This window comes from Drosophila albomicans, chromosome 2R (genome assembly GCF_009650485.2).
Source record: "Drosophila albomicans strain 15112-1751.03 chromosome 2R, ASM965048v2, whole genome shotgun sequence".
Classification (NCBI taxonomy): domain Eukaryota; kingdom Metazoa; phylum Arthropoda; class Insecta; order Diptera; family Drosophilidae; genus Drosophila; species Drosophila albomicans.
Window position 1 is genome coordinate 13,639,929 of NC_047631.2, and position 8,785 is coordinate 13,648,713.

The window sequence follows — 8,785 nt, forward strand, 5'->3', positions numbered from 1 at the left end:
AACAAAGCATTTCAGTTATTTCGGCCGACAACAACGAGAAAAAAAAAGGTTAATAACGTAAAGCCAGACGCGGTCTAGGGCTCGGGTCGCTCGTTAAAAGCGACATGTGTCTGCATATCTCATTGCAGGACATGTGGGAAACATCCGTTTTACAAATGGCACACACAAAGAAGACATCAAATACACGCAAGGAATCCGTTGCCAGCTGTTGGCTGCTTACTGTTGGCTGCTTTCTGTTGCCTGGTTGCTGTTAGCTGTTAGCCGTTAACTGTTGACATGTCCCGTATAGGGCTATTGGGCACGTATCTTACGGTCTGTTGGCGCAACAGCATGTGGCAAGAAGGAAACTCAATCTTTCGGCTCCAGTCAGTCTGAAGTTGCGTTCAATTGTAATCCTTCAGATACATTTAGTTTAGCCACTGTGGGCCATACTTACATCGATCTAAAGACGATGCTAATTGAAATGATTTGGGTACGCACTGGGGCTGAAGTCGAAGCTGTCGTCTGTGCGTTTGTTTGTGCATTGGAGCGACAACTGATGAGCTTCAGTTTCAGATTCAGTTTCAGCTTCAGCGAAATGCAATGGGAGAAGAAAAACGAGACTGAGACCTTGACGCAAGCACTACAAATGAGCAGCAAATCCCATTAAATTTATTACAATCTCTGCAGCTCACAAATCTGGCTGTCAGACAGCGATGACAATATTTAAGGTGATTTTTTCAGCTATTGTTCTACGCTTGTAATGCAAATTGTATATATGATAACTACTTGCTGAGGTAAAAGGTAAAAGTTAAAGGTCCCATACGTCATATGACCTTTTCATTGGCAGGCACAACGCCGACGTCGTCGCGTCGTCGAAGGAGCCACAAATCAAGTGCAGGCAACAAAAAACAAAAAAAAAAACCGAAGCAAACTGCCACATAAATAGCTCACGCCCATGTCTACGTCGCACGCCCACATTTAAAATACTCATACTTAATGCATAAATCAATGCTAAACAAGCTAAGGCAGAGCACAAAAAGCGAACGCCTCAAAGTATGCTACACTTTCTGCGCATTATGCAATATTTATCGAAGCGGCAACAGCAACGGTAAATGAAAATTAAAACAACATGAAACATGGAGCATTCGAAATGAGGCATAACTTTCGAAGTAAACAGGCAGACTCAAGACAATACTACAGTCACAATGCGCAAATGAAAGGAAAATAACAAATAGTCAACATCAACAATTGGCATCAATTGAAAATACAAATGTTCTCACGCAATCCCCGGACTTGATTTATGCGCCAAGCAAGACGATTTCATGTTACTAGCAGCGCAGTCTCAGTCCTACAAAAGCCATACAGCATTTGCTCAAATTACTTGAAGCAATAAATAAACTATAATTGGGAAACCAATAAACAGTAGTGGTAATGAATATTATTTACTACACGATGTAAATTGTATAAATTTTTAATGAAATTAATAATTAGCATAACACCGAATGAAATAAAAATATCGATAGTTTAAATAAAAGCAATGATATCGATAAAAGTATGGAGTAAGAAAGAATTCTTGTATCGAAAACGTGAGATCGCAGACGAACGATTTTGATCAAATTGTCATTGAAATCATAATAAATAATCTTATTATTTAAAGTATTTTTAAATGTCAAGACTTTAATTTACATAAAATAGAGAAAACTTAAACTATATTAATAGAAAAAATACATCTTTTAATATATTTTCAAAAATATCACTATTTAATTTACTTACGAAATAGAACATTTTTACCAGATTCGTAGTGTAATGCTCTCTTTTAAAATATTATCTACAGCTTAAGAAAACTTAAACTATATTAATAGAGACAATATGTTCTTTAATATGTTTTAAAAATATCACTATTTAATTTACTTACGAAATAGAAAACTTTAATAACATTCGTAGTATTTAAAATATTATCTACAGTTACTGCAATGCATACTTCATGTTTCCTCTTGGCAGTCTTTTAATTAAATCATTTGTGCGAGTCGAGATGTAATTCTGGATGAGCTCATTTCATGAGCCACCTGACGGTAATGCAATGATTTAATTGCAACTAGGGGCCACATGCCACGTGGCAGGTATCCAGATGCGGAAAGCTCCTTTGCTCTGCTCATCAGGCGTCGCCTTGTTAACCACACATGCTGAGCACACATACACGCACACACACACACACTGACAGAACAATGCACAGTTCGTAAATTAGGCGGATAAGTAAGCGCAACGAAATGTGGCAAGTGCCATACAGAACCACCAAGATACGAGCATGCCAAGACAATTGAGGGCCACAGCCTGATGAATGGGCAACTACTGCACGTTGGCTATCGCAGTTGAAGAAGGAGAAGTAGCCAAGGACATTCGGTGTCTGTGTTTTCCAGCAGCTTTTTCCCCCTGAAGGAAAGTGAATTGCACGCGGGAAATTGGAAAACTGTGCGTCGGCTATGTATATTTTTAGCGAATTTATTGCAACTTCTGGCACTTGTGGCATGCGCTAAATGAACATTCAACTCTGTATCTTCCTTTGTTACAACTGAGTGCATGTCGAGTCTCACGAGGGTTCTTTTACTAATTGCAATAAAAAGAAAAGATTGTTTTAAAAATAGAATTTTCAACAAAAGGTTTTGAAGTTGTAATTAATATAAATTAGAAATCTTACTCCAAAATCAATTAAATGAATTACTTTGACAATATTGTGCTTAAAATAGAATTTTCAAGTCTTTGGAGAAAAAGGGTTTCAAGCTCTTATTAATACAAATTAGAAATATTACCAAGAGATTAACCGCCCTCCTTGTAATTTGAGCTTTATCGTGGGAGTAGAACAAACAGCATGTTGCACACACACAATTTTCAGAGTTTACTTTTTATGGCTACAGTGCGTAAACTTTGACACTTCTCAGCCAGAGCGTTGGTGTTGCCATCGTCTTTGGTTAACTTCAGTCCAGCAACTTCAGTCAGCCGCAGTCAGTGCTTGGAATCCACAAAAAAATGTACATAATTTTGTGTTAATTGAAAAAGTTTTTGTTGGCCAGAAATGTATATACGACGAGTATTGAGAACACCAAAGCATAAAAAAATCAAGCAGCAACATGAACTTCAAGCTGCTTAAAATACGACTGAAAACGCTGTGATTAATTCTGAAACTGAGCCACAAAACGTTTCATTAAATACCCTCTGTATAAGCCAGCTGTTAAGAGGAATATTAAAAAATCACGTATACGTTAAAATCAAGTATTCGACTTTATTGCTTTATTATTGTTAGAATATATTTAGAGCGTATCTTTAAGCCAGCAACTGTAATATTACTCTCAATTTCATGACCTTTAATTGAGTAAGGGGAAACTCTCTTTACATTAAAAAAAAAAAGGAAATATTATCAATGTGCCCTGAAGATATTCCCTGTCGAGGTATCTCCAAGTCAATATCCTTTGTTACTTTGGCATTTGGTTTTAATCCAAAGGAGTCATGCCGCCTCGTGTTCGTTTGCTTGGCACCAAAGGAAATGAGTGGAGGTCTTAGCCAAGTTGGCTGCACGTTTAAGTTATGTCGTAGAATTCAGCAATTATTTTAGCTGTGTGCGTGAGTTGCGTGTGTTTGTTTGTATGTCTGTGAGTGTGTGTGTCCACGTGCTAGTGTTTATGCTAAGAGGGCTGATGGGGCGTGTTGAGTTTGTGGTTTTATGTTTCATGTGGTCTAGCAACACCAACAACAACAAGTTTCAGCTACATAACAGAGCCGCAACAGTCACAGTAACGACAACAAGTTGCTTTCGCAGTCACATTTTGACGGCACATTTTATATAATTTGATGATTTCATTAAATAAATTGTCCTACGGGAAACCGGCATCTTCATCCGTCATTGTGCTTGCGATGGTGCGTGCTTTGGCTCGGCTCGTGTTGCTACTTTGGGCATTGCTACTTTGGCCTAATGAAAACTGTTGCGAGAAATAATTAAAATTAGTGCAAACAACAGCTTGCGGTCAATACACGTACCTGAATGATATTGTCGAGCAACAGTAACAGCTACAACTACAGCTACGAAAGCGACAGCTACAGTTACAGCTTAAGATTGGAGAGCGCTAGAGATCCTCTTTTGCTGTGGTTTCGCTTTGGCAAACAAAAATAAATGACGATAAGAGCCACGATTCAGATTACCCACCTGTTGCCAGCGGTTGGCTTTAATCTGCTTTAATGCTTTCTATTGTCAAACGTGGCAAAGGCAAACGTTGTCAGTTCCTTTATGAAAGTGAATATGTTACTCGCGACTGCTGACAGTACATTTAGACATATGTTATACGTTGTGCCTGGATGTGAGTTGTAGAGATGAACGCGTGTTGAATTGTCAGAACTTTCATCAAAGCGTTCGAGAAAGTTATAAATAATTTCGATATTGACTTGCATTTCAGTTCGCAAATCACAATACTTACTTTATATACATATGTATAAATAATACTACAATATATAGGATGAACAATAATATGCTTTGAATCCAACACGACTCACGACAAGCAACGCGATACGTGCAACACGTTCGCATTGAGGCGTTTAAGTGTGGGCGTGACTTGTGTGTGAGTGTGTGTGTTTGGCAGTGTTTACTTTTTGCCACATGTGTTGATGTTTTGTTGTCACTACCACATTGTTGCTCTTTGCCCTTTGGCTAAAGTGAAAGCCAAGGAACCTTTAGTCAGTGTGCTCGTTGAACGCCCATTTTCCGCCCACAGAGCCCCGAGCTGGAGCTGTGCGCGAAAATTTACTGCAATGGCAAAGTTTTTAGCAAAATTACAGCAATAAACTTGGCTAGCAGTGTCAGCACAAGGCAAATTAGCAAAAAAGTCTAGCACTAAGACATAGTGTGAAAGAGAGATGGGGAAATGGAGGCAGAGAGTGACAGGGACTAGGTGTAATTAAACGTATTAGTTGGCGCATATTTTGCTCTCTGTTCCCATTCCTTCACTAGGGCACCATCAAATGCAAATCTTTGGGTCAGCCATTATCATTACCAGGGATATACGAGCATAAGTCAACGCCTATTCGGCCTGAACTCGGAAGTGAAGGATTCAACTGCTACGAAGGGCGTAAGCTGCAACTTGTACTCGACTTTAAATTAAATAAGGTTAAATTTATTTGCTTAGATAAAAAAGATTATTTGAAATTTTGTCTTCAATTTCCTTGAACTTCTTCAAAATAGTATTGTGCACCTAAAGTCTGAAGTTTAATGCGGGTTTCGGACGAAAATATAACATTTCTTTTACTTTACTCGCATTTCAAACTCTCGTTATCAGGGTCGCAGGTATTGCACTGTGGGGTAAATGTTCAAGAAATTTAATAAATGTTCAAGCATTTAAATATAAGTAAGGCAACATCTTTTGAGGCTGGTACATTATATCAAATTCTTTCTTTATTTTCATTATTATATTTTAAATTTAATGTTTATTTATAAATATTTCGATCTGAATAATATTTGTTTAATGATATTCAAATATCAAACAAATGATAAAATAGCTTGACTAAATTTGTGTCAATATTATTTAATAAGAAATTCACAATATCAATCTAAAATTATACAAAAAAAAAAAATAATATCCGCTATCTATTTTCAAATGCATCACATTACAAATATACTGAAAACAAGACTACAAAAATATACCGGAGGCTTTATTGGTATATGGATATTTTACTGCGTTCAAAATATACCATAAAGTACAAAATATACCAGATTGTCAGCCAAATCAACTAAGATCTATTTGAAGTAGGCTTTTTTTGGACGTACAAAAGTATTCCTTGAATAATACCTGAGAACGAAAATAAGAGAGTTAAGTTAAAAAAGTTAAGTAATTAATACCAAATTCTTTACCCCACAGTGCATTGTATTGCAGACCAGCAGGATATGTAGATACTCAGTGCATTTATACATTTCAATGAGCCAAGGACATCCAACATATAACGGGTCAATACTTATGTTCGCACTCATATCGTTGACAATAAATTCTATTCATAACATTCCAAACACTTGGCACGTTCGGTTTGCAGTGCCACTTACCGCTTGCCCTTTACTTTTTTGCGTGTAATCAGATGACGACAACAAATATCTGGTCATCTTTATGACAAAGTAATAAAAAAGAATTCCAGCAAATAAAGTAAAGTAACAGCAACAACAACAACACTCATTGCAATTCACTGTAAACGAGCGAACACAACATGAACAACACTTCCCCCATATCGCCTACATTGTTCATTCCTCATCTCTGGTGAATCCTCATTTTATGGTCTAGTATATCGACCCATGGACCAAGCTGTCACTTTGACTACGCACCCGCACATAGAAATTGTGCCTGCAAAACTAGGAAAAACTCACACACAATCTCGTCGAAAGATTTTCACGCTATTAAGTCGAAATTTCATTTAGGCCTTCGCGTAGGTGTGAAATAAAAGCCACACTTAACCCCAACGAGTTGTTAACCAAATTCACGCCTACAGATAATGTTCAAGCCGCGACCTCCATTTTCCCCATTTCCCATTTTCCCAGTTCACAAAAATTGTCATAGAGCGTTGGAAAGCGTTTTGCTTGCCTGTTGAAACCCATACCAATCGAAAAATTGATGGCAAAGTGGTGCTCAAGGTTGTCGCATCTGAATTGGAAAGCCATAAACTGCGCAGCGGTCGGGTGTCAAATGTTGCGTATACGCAGCGTAATCAATTTGAATGTTTTTTTGGGTTTATCAGCTGCTCAACTGCCTGCCTGCTTGCCTGCTTTCCTGCTGTGCTGTTCGCTGAGCGCCTGTTTGTTTTGAAGATGCGGCACTCACAATTGGGAATTAGTTAGTCTAATGAAAACAAATTATGTGCTTCCAACCGTTACCACAAATGAAAGTCAATTTAAATTTTTGGCTTTCAGGAAAAATGTGCGCATCGTTGAGCGCTGCTCATTGAAATGCACGTTAGCGCTGAAATGTTTTCCTAATTGTTTAGCGGGAAACGGAACAGAATAAAATGTCATGAAATAAACACGGCGACGAAACGTTCATTAGTTGCACTCAATTGTCACTGTATGTGTGTGTGTGTGAGGGACACTCGACAATTGCACAGTTTGTGCTACCCTCAAAAAAATTGTCTCCCTATCTCAATGCAAATTTGGGTGGCAAATTCAATTATACAAAAGAAGAAAAAAGTAAAATAAGCATAGAAAGCGCAACGGAAAATTGAATTAAACACATGGCGGCAAGTGATGAAATACGAGGACAGACAAAGTTCTCTATATCACATTTCTAATTTATTTTAAGCACAATAAATTGTGTGGAGATTCAACAAATTTAAGAAGTCGTAATTTTGAATAATTTAAAGAAAAAATGTCAAGTACCTCTTAAATAACTCGATTTCATTTTTGTATTACCTATAAGAAAAAGTTCTAATGAAAATTTAATACTGCATAAATTCTTGATGGTATGAAAATGAATTGCTAAAAGCGAGAATACTTAAGAAATCTGCACACGTATCACAAATACATGCCCATCGGCATACACGTATATATTTCAAATCGACTTTAAATCGCTTTAATATTGCAAATTTGAAATTTATTTGCCACGCAGACATGAACTTGGTTTGGTTTAAGACCTTGGAGAAAACTCTTGTTGCTGGTTTTTGGTTTGGTTGTTTATCCATCCATTTAGCAGCGCGAGCTGAAGCTGAAGTTGAAGCTGAATTCAAAAACCCTTTTTAGCTTAAGCAATTCAAGCCGCAAATCAAATAAATAAACTCGTCGCGTAAGAAGCTAACTCAAAAACCTTTTAGCCGAACAGACTTTAAAGCGAAATCGCGACAGTTAAATAAATATTACGCATACGCCATGTTATGGTGACAACAAAACATGAATACGTATTATGCGTATGTGTGATGCCAACGCAAGAGACGCCATGGCGATAAAAATCGAAAGATATGATACGAGACTATCAGCTGTCGAGTAACAAAAACAACATTTGCCACTAAAAAAAGAAGAAAAGAACTTAAAATATTGATGGGGTTGGCGAGAGTGTGTGTGTGTGTGCTTTTAAGAGCTTCGTTTGCTTGGTCATTGTACTCGATCTCGTTGCTAGCCTGAACCGCACTAATATGCCGTTATTATCATTGATGAAAGGGCAGCCAGCCGAGTCAACTTTATGAGGGCCGCGTCCATTTTCGGCCTACATACAACACATATGCGAATAAATTTGTGACATGCGTTGTTTTTTTTTTGTGTGTTTTTTGTACTGCAAGATGATGATGCCATTATCACAGAATCAGAGTCTGTGTGTATGTGTGTGTTGGTGTGTTTTTTGTGTGTGCTGCATGCGAATCGGACATAAATATTTTCCAGGCAACGCGGCCCGAAAGTATGCAACGAAATTGTCGACACACATATGAAATTGCCCCCAACACTGTCATTAACTCGGCTAGCGAACCATCACAAATTGTAAGCTACACTCGTGGCGCCTAATCAAAAGCGAAAACCTCTCGTGAACTTCATCTTTGTCAAGAATGTATTAGCATTGCATAAATAAAAATACAATTATGTATATCTTGTGCTAGTTGCGCTATGCTTTTTATTTTGATGTGACCCCGAAACGGAAGCAAACTGACTGAAAAACAATCTTAAAGCACATACAACCATGCCACATGGCACATTTCCGTTCTGTTTCCCTCTTCTCTCCGCACTCCCCTTAGAGTGCTTCTTTCGTTTCGCAAGCCATTTCAAATTGGCACACGTTTCCGTTCCATGGAAGCCATGTTTAAA